The sequence below is a fragment of the Cervus elaphus genome, chromosome 25, assembly GCF_910594005.1.
Source record: "Cervus elaphus chromosome 25, mCerEla1.1, whole genome shotgun sequence".
Lineage (NCBI taxonomy): Eukaryota > Metazoa > Chordata > Mammalia > Artiodactyla > Cervidae > Cervus > Cervus elaphus.
This window is the reverse complement of record NC_057839.1, coordinates 55,056,312-55,072,552: the sequence shown is the minus strand read 5'-3', so window position 1 is coordinate 55,072,552 and position 16,241 is coordinate 55,056,312.

Genomic DNA, 16,241 nt, shown 5'->3' with positions numbered 1-16,241 from the left:
GCTGTAGGAAAGGTAGGTTTCAATATTTACTTACTGTTTCCTTTTATTTCCTTTCTTTATTTCTTATCAAACTTACTTGTAAAGTGGAATTTACATAACAAGAGAAAGTTTGCCTTGCTGCTATTAAAAGAAAAGAGAAGCAGAGACTTTACTACTCAAGATCTGATTCACAAATGTTCATAAACTTTGAGATACCAAAGATGCAAATATACATTTTTGTCCATTTAAAATTCCAGCCTTTTTTTCTTTTCCTCCACTCATCCTGTAAACTAAAAAGAAAAGAAAATTAATAATACAATATTTCAGTTTATACAACCATCCTACCAATAATTTAATCCATCAATAAACATTTCAACTGAGAAAGAAAGTAGTTTTGGTTTTGTTTTCTTTTTTTATATTGTGTGGAATGTATCAGAAATAAAACAATTTACCCTAAATCTTATTTTTTTTAATGAATAAATCAATAAACAGACAACACCAGTGTGAGTTCTTACAGATCTCATGAAAATTGCTGCTACACTCGCAGAATAAGCCCATTTCAAGTAGTAAACCTTCAGGGAATGAAATATTGTTGCTTGAGGAGCATAGTTAACATTCTAACTGGCTATTTTGCTACCGTAAAGAGTTCTTTATTACAGCAAAATATCAAACAGAGGAAAAACATCTCAGAGCAAAGTTAACCGGAAATTTTTGCTGACTCTGGCTGGGAAATGCTTCTGCCTGATAATGGAACTGTTGCTGTTTCTCCACCCAGACTACTAACCCATAGCTGAGGCTTACAGCTCTGGCTGAGACAGCACATGCCAGGATGCCAGGGCTCCTTCGTTACTGCTGGTAAGGCCCACTGGCTTCCAGAGTAGCTTTGGTCTTCTTTGCAGATCTTCTTAACTCTTTGTCTCAATCTGGGACCAACTAGCATACAAACACTACAATTTCTATGGATTTTCAGTTTCTTTGTTGTATTTTGTGGAGTTTGGATTTCTGAATATCTACTTTAAATAATTTTATCCCAGTTAAAGCAGTTTCCTCTGCAAGAATCCCACCCACTTTTCTTGTGTTTAAAATTCCCTATCTCTGGTAGAGATTGTCTTCCTGTGGAATAAGAATGCCACTCACTGAATCAGAAAGCAAAGAATGTTACAGCCATCAGCCACTATAGGAGGATGAGCCTTGAGGGAACCCAGGATGGAAACAGGATGCCCAACCCACATTCTCCCAGGCAGTGTACCCTGGGGAGACTCAGGATGACTGGTTCCAGATAGCTGAGCTGCACACTAAAGGGAGGATTTCTGTGAACCCAGACACTTGCATCTTCCCATACATTTGTTGTTCAGTCGCTCAGTAATGTTCAACTCCCTGTGACCCTGGATTACAGCATGCCAGACTTCCCTGTTCTTCACTATCTCCCAGAGCTTGCTCAAATTCATGTCCATTGAATCGGTGATGCCATCCAACCATCTCATCCTTGGTCACCCGCTTCTCATGCCTTCAATCTTTCCCAGCATCAGAGTCTTTTCCAATGAGTCAGCTCTTCGCAGCAGGTGACCATACCTATGTATGGCTAAAAGTGCTAAATTCTTTCTTGAAACCATGTAACTCAGATTGGGACTCGAACACACAATCATTTAACTGAGATTTCCTCTGTCACAGGATTTAATGAAACTCAGGTTCTTGGTGTCTCCTCACAGAAAGAGAGTTCAGTGAGAGACAAAGAGATAGGTAGGTAGTGTATTTATTTAGAAAGAAATACACTCTACAGACAGAGTGTGGGGCTCCTCACAAGTTGAGAGCAGCACCAGGATATGGGGTTCTCAGTTTTTAATGTGTATGTGTGTGTGCATGCTCATTTTTGTCTATTTGTGTGCTCATGCTGAATCATGTCTCTTTGCAACCCCATAGACTGTAGTCCACCAAGCTCCTCTGTCCATGGGATTATCCAAGCAAGAAAACTGAAGTGAGTTGCCGTTTTCTTCTCCAGGGTATCTTCCTGATCCAGGGATTGAGCCCATGCTTCCTGCATCAGTTGTTACAGGGATTGGTAATTTCATAGGTTAATGAGTGAGATGAGTATTCCAGAAATCTTGGGGAAGGAATGAGAATTTCCAGAAATTGGGCCATTACCCATTTTTTGACCTTTATGGTTATCTTGGAACTGTAACGGTGTCTGTGGGTGTGTAACAAGAGGGAAAGTGGTAGGGCACAACTTTTGAAAGAATGACATAGCCCAACGACAAAACATAAACTAATTAGAATCAAATGGGCCCAAGGTGTCTCTGACAAGTTGACTTTGATTAGACCTTGAGCCTCAATCAGCAAGCTAAAGGACAAACCCAGAGGAGCCATGAACGGTTCCAAGTCATTGTCAAAAGACCAAAGAGGGTGCCTTGGCCCAATTCCTGGAAATCTCCACCCCTCCCCAAAAATAGTTGAAATAATCCTCCCACTCATTATCATATGAAATTACCTAGCCCATAGAAAGTAACCACATCACATTTTGTGGCCACATGCGCCCTCTGTGATGGCCCACACTTTGCGGAATGTGCTTCTCTCGGAATCTGAATAAATCCACTTCTTACCTATCACTTTTGGTGATATCTGGTTGTCTCTCACTGAATTCTTTCTGCAATGAGACATCAAGAACCTGAGCTTCGTTAGGTCCTGAAACTAGATTCCATGGGTTTCAACTGGGTTTGAGTCCCAGCACGTGGGCTCAGGTCCCAATCTGAAGTAAACAGTCCAGGTGTGTCATTTAGCGTGCTCATGTGTTACAGTGAATGTATACGGAGGCTCAAAGTCTAGCGGAAGGCGACTTATCCACCGTCTTGGTCCTATTTGGTTCTATCAGTTTATGTTGTGTCATTCTTTTAAAGGATGTACCTTGCCCCCTTCCCTCCTTTTTCATTAACTTGAGATGTCTGGTTTCCTTTAATTAAAAGAGATCTTTTGAGGTCTGACTATCTGGTCTTTGTTGCAAAAACTGCTATACATCCTGGCTCTTCCCTTGCCTCTTTGGAGCATTCTCTCAGAACTATCTGAGTGCTGTGTCCCAGCCCTAAGTGCTGAGTTTTGTCCACTGAAAAAAAATATAATTCTCAACTTTCAGTTCATACAGTTTTTCCATTTGACACTTGCCATCCCCTTTGGACTGAAATCCAGCTACATCTTACCTGGTGACTGTTTACTGAAGACACACTTAGAGTCTTTATCTGAGCTGTTTTAATTGCAAATTTTTGTTTTTAACCTTGGATAATGATGACCATCTTCCTCATCAAAATGAAGCTTTTCATCTCTGGTTGGGTCTTTAACCCAACCAAAATCTAGATTTGAACTTGAACCCATGGTCTTTTCATTAGAATCACTCACCGGGTGTCTGGACTTCCTGAGGCTCAGGTTCTTTGTGTCTTAGTGCAGAAGGAATTCAGTGAGAGGCAAAACAGTAGGCAAGCAGTAAATCAATTAATACAGGATGCTTGTGAGGGAGGCAAGTGGGCAGGGGAGGGAGCTGTGTCCCAGGGATTAAGTAGGCTACATTTTTATAATTGTCACCATTCTTTATGTAGATGTCAGGCTTACATCACTAACTCCTTCTTTGTATCAGGCAGGAGAGTGTTTGACCCTATGAGATCAAACTTAGACTGCAACAGCACTTATTCAAATCAGCAGAAGGCTGGAAACACGTGCTAAAATATACTGAATCATCTTAGATTTCCAGATAACAAGGGTCTCCCACTTTGGAACATCACACTTTCCCTAAAATCCTGCTGTAGTCCTAAGGATCATTTTCTTGCTGAACTCCACTAGCAAAATGAAGGAACCTCATTTTTCTTTTTTTTTTTTTTTTGCCTTTGAGTTAATGACCTGGGGCATATCTAGTGCTTTTACTTATGACCTTATAGTTAAGCAAGCCTGCTTCCTTCTGTGATATTCCAATAGCTTTCCTGAGTGGTCATTTACTTACAAATTCTCTTCCAAATTCCCCAGATTTTTCTATCTATAATCCCCTACTGGGACTTCTACAACTACCTTTGCATGCATGCTCATCCACTCAGTCATGTCTGATTCTTTGTGACCACAGGTACTGTAGCCTACCAGGCTCCTTTAGTCCATGGAATTTTCCAGGCAAGAATACTGAAGTCGGTTGCCATTTCCCTCTCCAGGGACAACTGCCTGTGCAAATGTCTTAGTCTACCCCTATCAACAGCAATCAAAAACCAGCCTTGGCCCATTCTCACACCAGTCAAGGTAGGGCCCCAATACTCTAGCTTGTCATACAAGGGAATTTGAATATGTGTTCTCTGTACCAGAAGCATTTTCTGAAATAATAGGGCAAGTTTTCATTATTCTAGTCTGCACTTATCTGTTGCAACTAAATGGGGTGTATCTGAAAATCTCAGTTAGTGGAGATAAGCCTGGAGACTCTGATTCTGAGCTCTCTTGAGCCCCTGGGCACTGTTGATAGGCTTACAGTGACCCTACTGTGTTTTTGTAACCCATTAATCAAGATGGAATTCACATACTATAAAATTCACCCATTTAGTGTAAATTCAGTGTTTTATTCATATATTCATAGAATTGTGCAATATCATCTGAATCAATTTTAAAACATTTTCATCACTGCCTTCTGCCAAAGGACCCTATGCCTATTTTAGTCACTCCCTAGTTCCTTCCCACCCCTTCAGCCAACCACTAATCTTATTTGTCACAATAGATTTGTCTATTGTGAATCTTTCATATAAATGGAATTATATATGTGTATACATATACATATATATATATATAGTCATTTGTGACTAGTTTCTTTAGATTAGTATACTGTCTTCAAAGTTCATATTGTAGCACAGAGTAGCATGAATCATGCTCTATTCCTCTTTATTGCCAAATCATATTCTAATATATGGATATACCATTATTTATTTATCCATTAATTGGTTGTTGGGTACTTGTTTTTCACTTTTTAGCTACTTTGCAAAACACTGCCATGAACATCCATGTACAGGTCTCTGTTATGGGGATATATTTTCATTTCTTTTGAGTTGTATGGTAACTATGTTTAAGCCTTTGAGAAACTGCCAGACTATTCAAAGACTCTTACTCTATTATTTTACATTCCCATAGGTGCTGTATAAAGGTTCCAATTTCTCCACATCCTTACCAACACTTTTTACCATGAGTCTCTTTTTTGTATCTCTCCTTAAAAGTGAAAGCGTTAGTCTCTCAGTTGTGTATGACTCTTTGTGACCCCATGGACTGTAGCCATCAGGTTCTTCTGTGCTTGAAATTCTCCAGGAGAGAATACTGGAGTGGATAGCTATTCCTTCTCCAGGGGATCTTTCTAGCCCAGGGATTGGACCTGCATTTCCCTCACTGCAGGCAGATTCTTTACCATCTGAGTCACCAGGGAAGCCCTAGTGAATATGAAGAGATAGCTCATTCTGCTTCTGTTTGTATTTGTCTAATGACTAATGATGTGAGCATCTCTTCAGGTGCTTTTTTAGCTATTTGCATATCTTTCCTGGAGAAATATCTATTTGAATCTTTTTTCTATTATTAAATTATATTAACTTTATTCGCTTAGTTGTGTCCAGTCTCAGTTGCAGCAAGAGAGATCTTCATTGCCGTGTGTGGGCTTCTCCCTGGCTGTGGTGTGGGAACTCCAGAGCACATGGCCTCGGTAGTTGTGGAAGACGGGTTTAATTGCCCCTCCGCATATGGGATCTTTGTTCCCCAACCAGGGATCAAACCTGGGTCCCCTGCCTTGGAAGGGGTATTCTTAACCATTAGACCACTGTGAAAGTCCCTATATTAACTTTTTATTAGTGAATTGTGTTTTTATATATTTTAGATACAAGCCTTTTTTTAATCAGATTTATGATTTGCCTGAATTTTCTCCCATTTTGTAGATTTCACTTCGTTAATGGTATTTTTTGAGGCATAAAAGTTCAAACTTTGTGAGAAATTCATCTTTTTTTTCTTTTTGTTGTGAATATCGTTGGTGTTCTTAGTGACTTTTTATGAAGATTGATGTTTCATTCTTCCTTTTTTTACCTAAATGTTAACCTCTAATTAAAAGCAATCCTGAGGCAGTTGAAATAAATAAAAGGCTAAGTTCATGGCCCAGTGACTGTTCATCATCTTTTTTTATGCTTTTTGATTTATTTCTGTTTAATCTTGAACATGAAGAATCTAAATGTGCACAACTTCTTTGGAGGCATAAAATTTATCTTAAATCCAAACACAAACTTAAAACAAGATATCTGTGCATTATTTCTGGGCTTGTTTTAGAAGTAAGCATTCATTTTTCCCATCATGTCTCATACTCACCATGACAGCTTAATCTCTCATTTGGTACTTCTAGGTCATTTTATGAGATCTCTAGTTTCTCCTCACATTTATAGATTTATTTTTAGCATATTCCAATTTCTTATTTTTTAAGGGAGACAACAAGTACCATATTCTTAACCTAGTTTTATAAGAAAGATGAAGACTATGATTTCTCTCCTCTGAAAGGACTGAATTTTTTATGAGCTTCTCAATCTGCATCTCATCAAATATTTTTTATTGTGAGATAAGATGAGGAATTTACTGCTCCCAGAGGAGTAAATCTCTCATCAGATATTCAGAGGCATGTACCCTAAGTTGTGGGAAGCTGAACTTTTCCTGTACCTTTTTTAGTGGCTACTTTTTCCACAGACATATTATACACTCTGTGCTTGTATGGGTCCATGGTCTATGAGAGAAATAGCATGTCACTACAGGATACTGGTGAGCTGGGAAAAAAAAAAAAAAAGATTATTTTACATGAAATAAGAAATAAGGTTTCACTTCACATTCTATACAGAAATCAATGCCATCTAGATTATAACTTCAATCTTAAAAACTAAAGTTTTAAAATTTTGATAAATAGTATGTTGAAATCTTTATATTTTGATAAAAGGAAGAATGAGACACAAACATTATTAAGTATAAAAGAAATGACTAAATTATTTTGACAAAGGGAAGGATGACACATAAGCATTATTAAGTATAAAGGAAATGGTTAATTAAATTTGACTATATTCAAATTTGAAAATGTGTTCATCTAACTATAACTTAATGCAAATGGAAGAAAAGTGTTAATATACAGGATACAATCATGATAAAAAAGGCAACAAAGGATTAGCAGGCATGATACATAAAGAAATACAACTTAGTAAAAACTTGCAAACTGCTCTTTGAATTAGGAGATTTTCTACTTTGCTTGTTCCATTCTGTACTTTGGAGTTAGGGTTGCCAAATATGGAAAATAAAAACATTCATTTAAATGTGAATTTTAGATAAATGGTTAATGTTTTTTTGCATGAACTACCTCAAAAATATACAGGGCATACTTACTCTTAAATGCATCATTAGTCAACTAAAATTTGAGTTTAACTGGATGTCCTATGTTTTATTTATTTTTTTTTCATTTATTTTTATTAGTTGGAGAATAACATAGAGTCTATCCAAAAAGGAGTCTCTCCTCAAGGCCTAAGGAAATTAATGCATTATGCAATTAAATTTAATGTATTGTTAGTATATTGCTATGAAAATATAGATATTTTACCTAGTACCTGGGAAGAACACAAGCTTTAGGATGAGACATTGCTCAGTCACTCAACTGTATCCGACTCCTTGTGGCTCCAGGGACTGTAGCCTGCCAGGCTCCTGTGTCCATGGAGTTCTTCAGGCAAGAACACTATAGTGGGTAGCCACTTTCTACTCCAGGGTCTCTTCCAAACCCAAGGATCGAATGTCATCTGCATTGTCAAGCAGATTCTTTACCACTAGCACCACCTGGGAAGCCCAATGTAGATATTATAAAGTAAAAAATATGTTGCTCATTATAATATATTTCTATGGGTAGCTATGTGAATGACTATGGGAAGGTTAATAACTTTTAATAGAAATCTTAATATTCTCACTTATTAAACAAAAGAATTATATGATGTTATTACAAGAGCTCACCTCTCTCTAAAGTGTGATTTCACGAGGCTCCAGTCTTGCTGATTTGAATTAAATCTGAAGATGAACGGTGCACACCATAGTACCAACCTGTAGTGACATGATTTCAGTTCACATTTCTCGTCTCCCCACTTATGCCCAGTGCCCCAAGACTACCAGTTGCCACTACATTAATGCTCTGGAGGTAGCCCTTTTTCATTAAAATAGTGACATATTAAAATGTAGATTAGATTCTTGTCATATAAAATACCAAATCCAAGGAGGTAACATAAAACAAACTAGCTGCCTTATTCCTGGTGCAAAGTTGGACTGCTCTGCATTCTAATAAAATGGGAAAGAATGACAAGTGACCTGTCAGAGAACAGAATTCATTTTACAGAGTTTGCAAATGAAGCAGAAGAATGTGAGAATGTTCCTCATCAGCAAGTTAGCGGCCACTTGGCTATTATCACCACTCCTCATATTTCAGTTGGAGTTTTTAAATCATAAATAGAATTAAATTCAACTGACTAGAAGTAAAATATCCAAATGTACATTCTCCAGAACATATTCAATTTCAGTGTTTTATTTGTATTCGGGCAGATTAAAATGGAAATGATGTGAGGCAAAGAATTCATCATTTATTTCAGTTTCAGTGACTCAGCCATTTATCCTGAAAGTCACCTGCAATACCTCCTCATATTCTTTTTGCTATAGATTTTTCACAGTTCTCCTGTGTTGTACCATGGAAAGATGGACTGAACCAACCCAGCTGGCTTCTAGGCGGCTGTTTTAGTTTTTGCCAAAGGAATCAGATAAAAATGTACAAAATAGCATGACTGCATGTGTGAGAAAGCACTTTTACATTTCTTTTTCTTTTCATCACATTAAAAACAAGCCTCAAAACCTTAAATTACATTGTCTAAATTAAATCTAAAATAAATCTGTACTAGATCCATGAGGAAAGAGAATATGTTGAGTAAGTGAAGAAACAATGATTACATTGACTAAAATTTTTCAGTGTTGAAATTGTTGTCTAAGAAGCCAGAAAATATAAAAGGCACTAAACTGAAACAAGGAACAATTTTGATAATTTACACATAGTTCACTTGAGACAAATAATTGGTGTCGCTAATTTTTAAGATGTCTAAACTACTAACATTTCCTCTCCTGACATTGAGGATAAAATTATATTTAAGAAGTTATTAAAGAATGACAGATAGATGATATTGCAATTGTCTCAAAAGCTTATGTTCTTAATTTTCTGTTTATTTTATATCTATATTTAAAATACACAATTTTAACCCTTCAGTGAATATACCTGCACACTCATCATTTACCCATTCTGACATTAATCTTCTCCTTTGATATATTTGTACACACATATGCATATAAAGTAAAAGCACACGTAAAATTATAGCCCTTTTGTCAACTTTCCCTGTTTCACACCATTACTCTGTTCTCCAGGGGCAAACATTAGGATTCTGTTTTTCAATGTGCATTCACATATGTATTCATACGTGAAAAACATGGTATTTATACACGAGTGATTTGGTTTCCATTAGTGTTGTTATTCACATATTTATTTCTCATGTAACATCCTTGTGTGCTGAGTCATACCCCTTGCTGATATAGAGATAGATAGATACACACATATGTAATGATGTACATATTTACATACATACATAAAGATGTAAGTGTAGGTAGGTGTAGAGTTAGATGTGGACATGGACATATATGTATAAGTATGTCTTTATTAATGGGTCCAATATTATGACATACATTTATGACAAGCTTTCAGTATAATTAGTACCCTCAATTTAAAGTTGTATTAATTTCAATAATTTATATGTCAGACAAATATCTTCTGGTACACACATACTAGTGTATTTGCTGAGTCAAAGAGAGGTCATATGATATGTGATTAAAGACACGGCCTTCTGATCCCAGTCAGAATTATTCAATCCTATCTCATAAACATAGGTGAACTAATCTTGGGCAGATAAAGAAGTTAACAAATCATCAAGTTAAGTATTTCAGAAACACAATTTTCTTCACTGATAGGAAATCCTTCAGTGAATTTCAGTATGAGATAAAATATTATGCTTTTCATAAAATAAAAAAATAAATAATATTCAGAATACTTCAAGCTAGTAACTCTTAACAAGTTTGGAATAGAATAAAAAAATCCTTGATGATAAATTATGTTATCAGAATCTATGGCAAAAATAAATTTTGTGAAGTGATAAATTCATATTCTTTAAATCTGGTAATGTGTCCAGGGAGTTGGCTATTATCTGGCATATATGGAAATATATGCTAGTAAGCATGAAAATTAGAACATATATAAAGTAAGAACTATTGGAAAGAAAGAAATTAAATGTTCCTTATTTGAAAGTTATTAGATTGATTGTTGTTGTACCACTGTTAAGTCATGTCTGACTCTTTGAGGTCCCATAGCCTGTAGCACACCAGACTCCTCTGTTCTCCACTATATCCAGGAGTTTGCTCAAATTCAGTGGGAGATCTTAAAGTTAAAAAATACCTACTTTAAAATTAACAAAAATTATGTTCACCAGAGACAGCTAAGATATATATGCAAAAGTCCATTGCGTTTTTATAAACCACCAGCAGATAGAAAGAGCACAATACCTAGGAATACATCTAACAAATTTTCATCTTGTATATCATAAAATGATATAACTTTAGGGTCTTCCTGATAGTTCAATTGGTAAAGAATCCACCTGCAATGCAGGAGACCCCAGTTCAATTCCTGGATTGGGAAGATGCTCTGGAGAAGGAATAGGCTACCCACTCCAGTTTTCTTGGGCTTCTCCGATGGCTCAGCTGGTAAAGAATCTGCCTGCAACCATGCGGGAGACCTGGGTTCAGTCCGCAGGTTGGGAAGATCCCCTGGAGAAGTTTGTAAACAGCTTGGAGGAAGACTAGTGATTAGAAAGACATTCTGTGTTCTTGGATAGGAAAACTCAAATCACCTTTAATAATGCTCTGATCGCATCCTATTTCCATCTGAGGATTTTAAAGGGGAGGATATTCTACTCTTGGTCAAATTCTCTTGTCACACATCCTACTCTCAGCTGTCATGAAAGCCCAATAATGAAGCTTTTCCAGGAGTACCAGGTTTCAACAGAAAAAAAGTTAAAGCTAGCTGGAATCTGCTTTAATCAATGATGTGTAGACAGACTTTTTATCTAAGAGCCTAGTCATCTTTTGTCAAATATAACATGTTTTATTTCATTTTTAATAAAAAATTATGGGTACAGATATAAATATTACCAGTCTGCACTGAGAAACATTTCTATAACAAGCTGCTTCATAGGCTACTAGTTGTTGTAACATAATTTTTAAAAAATTTAACATAATAGTGATGTAATATGAAAATGCTCAAGAAATTCAAATAAAGTTCACTTTTTTCCAAATTATATCATCATCATAACATTTATTTCTTCACACTGATTTTTCTTAAGTTACAATTGCAGGCTTAAATATGACAAATTGAACATGGCTGAGTCAGCCTGGACTGGTTATTTTAAGTTACTCAAGTGTGTTTACTCAATCTTTACTTATTTGGTATCAGATTAGTGTATTTGTTCACAACACATATTGAATATATCCTAGTTCACTGATTCACAGAACAACATTAGATTGAGAACTAGGAGTAGTGATGGAATTCATTATTTGATTTCATATTCTTGTCTGACCAAATACAGTTTTGTTTTGTTTTTTCCTGTGGTTGCAGTTTTACAGGTTGACCTCTAAATCAAGTCCCTTAACAAGTTAATTTCTTTCTGTATATATATCCAAATCTACGTATTGGAGCATTGCCTCACAGCTGGCTCTTCCTTCAGATGTCAGCAACATTCTAAATTCATGCATACAGTGGCATTTATAACAAGCAAACAAAAATAAGAAATGTGTGAGTGAAGTCAGCATATATTGTGAGCTTCAGACTTAGAGTAATTGCCTGACATGCAAGGAGACTTCTTAAAATCAATTTCATATCGACTTCCTGGGTAACCATGCACAAAAAAGTGGCATCATGAAGACCATTAGACCATTCATGAATTTAAGATTGTCATAAGGATAACTAATAAATTAATTCAACATCAATCAGAGCAATGTGTAAAAATTAGTATATTGGCAGGAAAAAAAAAAAAGAAAAGAGAGAGAAGCACTAATAATGTTGGGTTGGCCCAAAAGTTCATTCAGTTTTTCCCTGTAAGAAGTTATGGGGAAACCCAAATGAACTTTTTGGCCAAGTCAACAGATACAGTTAAAAGTTCAGACAAGGCCTACAGAAGACTTTCCATGCATCTGTATATCTCAGCCAGTTATATGTACATTCTTTTTTATGTTCACTTGCATATATTATTACCATCACTTTGCATCATCCTGGTGGTTAAAATGGTAAAGAATCTGCCTGCAATACAGGAGACCTGGGTTCAGTCCCTGGGTTGGGAAGATCAGTTGGAGAAGGAAATGACAACCCATTCCAATGTTCTTGCCTGGAGAAGTCCACGGACAGAGGAGCCTGGAGGGCTACAGTCCACAGGGTCGCAAAGAGTCAGACATGACTGAGCAACTAAGAATAGATACAGAGGCAATTCAAGGGCCAGTTACTAATGACCAATATTAATTATGGGAGCTATAAAACAAAGTAAATATTTCAAAATGGCTTTTGAAATTCATGAATCACAGCATGAAGAGGATAGAAATATAGGTGATGTGCTGTCCTTGCTCACATTATCTCTTATAACCACAAAGTCATCCCTGGAATGGTTGACCAGATGGGCATGAGACAGATTGTTAAGCAGAGAAAAATCATGGCTGGCTTTATTTGCATATCTTAATGTATGTTAAAAATGAAACAATTTCTGCCATCTCTGGCTATTTCTTCTCTTTAGTTTTCAGCCTCTTGGTTCTCCTTGACAGCTCCTTAGAGAGTTGATCCTGATCTGTAACTTCAATTTGGAAGAGATCTGGAAGGTTGATTTTGTGCACAGTACATCATGTGAAATACCAGTCTGGATGAATCACAAGCTGGAATCAAGATAGTCAGGAGAAATATCAATAACCTCAGATATGCAGTTAACACCACCCTAATGACAGTGAAGAGGAACAAAAGAGCCTCTTAATGAAAGTGGAAGAGGAGAGTGAAAAAGTTGGCTTAAAGCTCACCATTCAGAAAACTAAGATCAAGGCATCTGGTCCCATCACTTCATGGCAAATAGATGGGGAAACAGTGTCAGACTTTATTTTTTGGGGCTCCAAAATCACTGCAAATGGTGACTGCAGCCATGAAATTAAAAGAGGCTTAGTCCTTGGAAGGAAAGTTATGACCAACCTAGACAGCATATTAAAAAGCAGAGACATTACTTTGCCAACAAAGGTCCATCTGGTCAAAGCTATGGTTTTTCTAGTGGTCATGTATGGATGTGAGAGTTGGACTATAAAAAAAGCTGAGCACCAAAGAATTGGTGCTTTTGAACTGTGGTGTTGGAGAAGACTCTTGAGAGTCCCTTGGACTGCAAGGATATCCAACCAGTCCATCCATCCTAAAGGAGATCAGTCCTGAATATTCATTGGAAGGACTGATGCTGAAGCTGAAACTCCAATACTTTGGCCACATCGTGGGAAGAGTTGACTCATTGGAAAAGACCCTGATGCTGGGAGGGATTGAGGGCAGGAGGAGAAGGGGACGACAGAGGATGAGATGGCTGGATGGCATCTCCGACTCGATGGACATGGGTTTGAGTAAACTCTGGGAGTTTGTGATGGACAGGGAGGCCTGGCGTGCTGCAATTCATGGGGTTGCAAAGAGTCGGACACGACTGAGCAACTGAACAGACTGACTGACTGATGGACATGGAGCTAAGTATAATTTTGATTAATTATAGGGCTAAAAATTTGATGGTCTAATACTGGTTTTATCAGTGATCTAGAATATTTTTTTCAAATTCACTTAGTATATTTCACACTCAGTAAGATAACTTAGTGACAAGCTTTGGAAACATTGCTTTTACTGTGTTTTTTTTTTTTTTTTTTCCTTGACTATCCTTGTCTATTTCTTACAAGAAATAAATATTCTCATTTAATCAGTAGAATTCAAATGCAAAAATATCTATATAATAATCTACCAGGATGCAAAATATTTTAAAATTACAGAGAATCACACTTAAGATCTATTTCTTTCCCAAAAAGCCTGAGGCAGAAGAAAAATATACCCCAAATGTCACCAAGAATCTGTGATTTTAGCAGCTAAAGAGAGAAAAAAAATCTAGAAATGTGAAGGAAAAATTATAATAGAGTGTCAGCCAAGTGAAGAAAAGGTTCAAGTCAGAGGACATGCCTCTTTTTAACACAACATTTTTTCTTGACTTAATCTCTGCAAGAAAATATTCTTCGTGTATCTGACCCATCAGATGCTGTAATTCCCTTTCTGAATTGAAAGTCTGACATCAGTATTTCCAGCAGCAGAGCAAGGTTTTAAAGGTTGTTATTTTTTATATGCAACTGCATAATCAATACAGGATAACATAGTTGTCACAATTGATTCAATATGTTATTTTGGGATGTGGCATTTCTTTTTTGCTACTAGTACTTAAAAGGAGGAGCTTTGGGTATCAGCAGAATATTCTGTATTAACTGCAGGTCATACATCTTGTTACTTCATAGTGCTAGTCCATCTTCAAATCGATATACTCTCATCTGAATACATATAACATTTGTTGTTGTTCAGTTACTCAGTCGTGTCCGACTCTTTGTGACCTCGTGGGCTGCAGCATGCCAGGCTCCCCTGTCTTTTACCAACTCCTGGAGCTTGCTCAAACTCATGTCCATCGAGTCGGTGATGCCATCCAACCATCTAATTCTCAGTCGCCCTCCTCTCCTCCTGCCTTCAATCCTTCCCAGTATCTGGGTCTTTTCCAATGAGTCAGCTCTTCACATCAGGTGGCCATAGTATTGGCGCTTCAGCTTCAGCATTCTTTATATGTGCAAGATTATTTTTTCTTTAAAACATTTTGATTGTTGCACTGTTTTCTCATGTATTTATGTTGCCAAGGAAATTTTAATTAGTAAATGCTTTTTTTCTCACTTGTATGTGAAATATTTCAGATTTTCTTTTGGCTAACTGAAAGTCTGATTTTTTTATTACATTTGAATTTCCATATTTTATAAGTGATGTAAGGGAAAAAGAGAGTTTCTAACCAAGCATTCTAAAAAGGCAGCATGTTCTTCATTTTGTATAATTTAGTTTTTCTTTTCCTATCTAGGGACACTACGTATCATTTCTTATCAATTGGCTTTTATCCACAATTAGATATCTATTTATATGTATAAAAATTTGCCTATATACATATATATTTGTATATTGTCATATTTTATCAAAATTCATTTTATTTATATCAAGCTTTAGATCTATGTCTGAAATTCGATGTTCTACTGTATCTGTTCTGTTCCTTAAGGTTCCTAAATTTTTATGATCTATGGAATGTTCTTGGCCACTGAACTTCTTTCCTGAGATCTGCTACCTACCATTTATGTCATTCCATTTATCATCTCTCATTTATTTTCTCATCTAATACTCTATTATTAACTTGCTCCATATCTTGATGTGGTGAGAAACTTCCTCCTCTAGTTCTGCTGCATTATCTTCTAGAATGAGTTTTTTGCCCGCCTTTTGTATCTGTGTGTAAGGCAGGCAAAAAACTCATTTATCCCACCTCCAAGGAGCAGCTGCTGCCGGGCGCAGGAGGCCCGAGAGGAGCTACTCCACGTTCAAGGTCAGGAGGGGCGGCCGTGAGAAAATACCCCTCGTCCAAGGTAAGGAGCAGCGGCTGCGCTTTGCTGGAGCAGCTGTGAAGAGATACCCCACATCCAAGGTAAGAGAAACCCAAGTAAGAAGGTAGGTGTTGCAAGAGGGCATCAGAAGGCAGACTCACTGAAGCCATAATCACAGAAAACTAGCCAATCTGATCACAGGACCACAGCCTTGTCTAACTCAATGAAACTAAGCCATGCCGGGTGGGGCTACCCAAGATGGATGGTTCATGGTGGAGAGGTCTGACAGAATGTGGTCCACTGGAGAAGGGAATGGAAACTTCAGGATTCTTTCCTTGAGAACCCCATGAACAGTATGAGAAGGAAAAATGATAGGATGCTGAAAGAGAAACTTCCCAGGTCAGTAGGTGCCCAATATGCTACTGGAGATCAGTGGAGAAATAACTCCAGAAGAATGAAGGGATGGAGCCAGAGCAAAA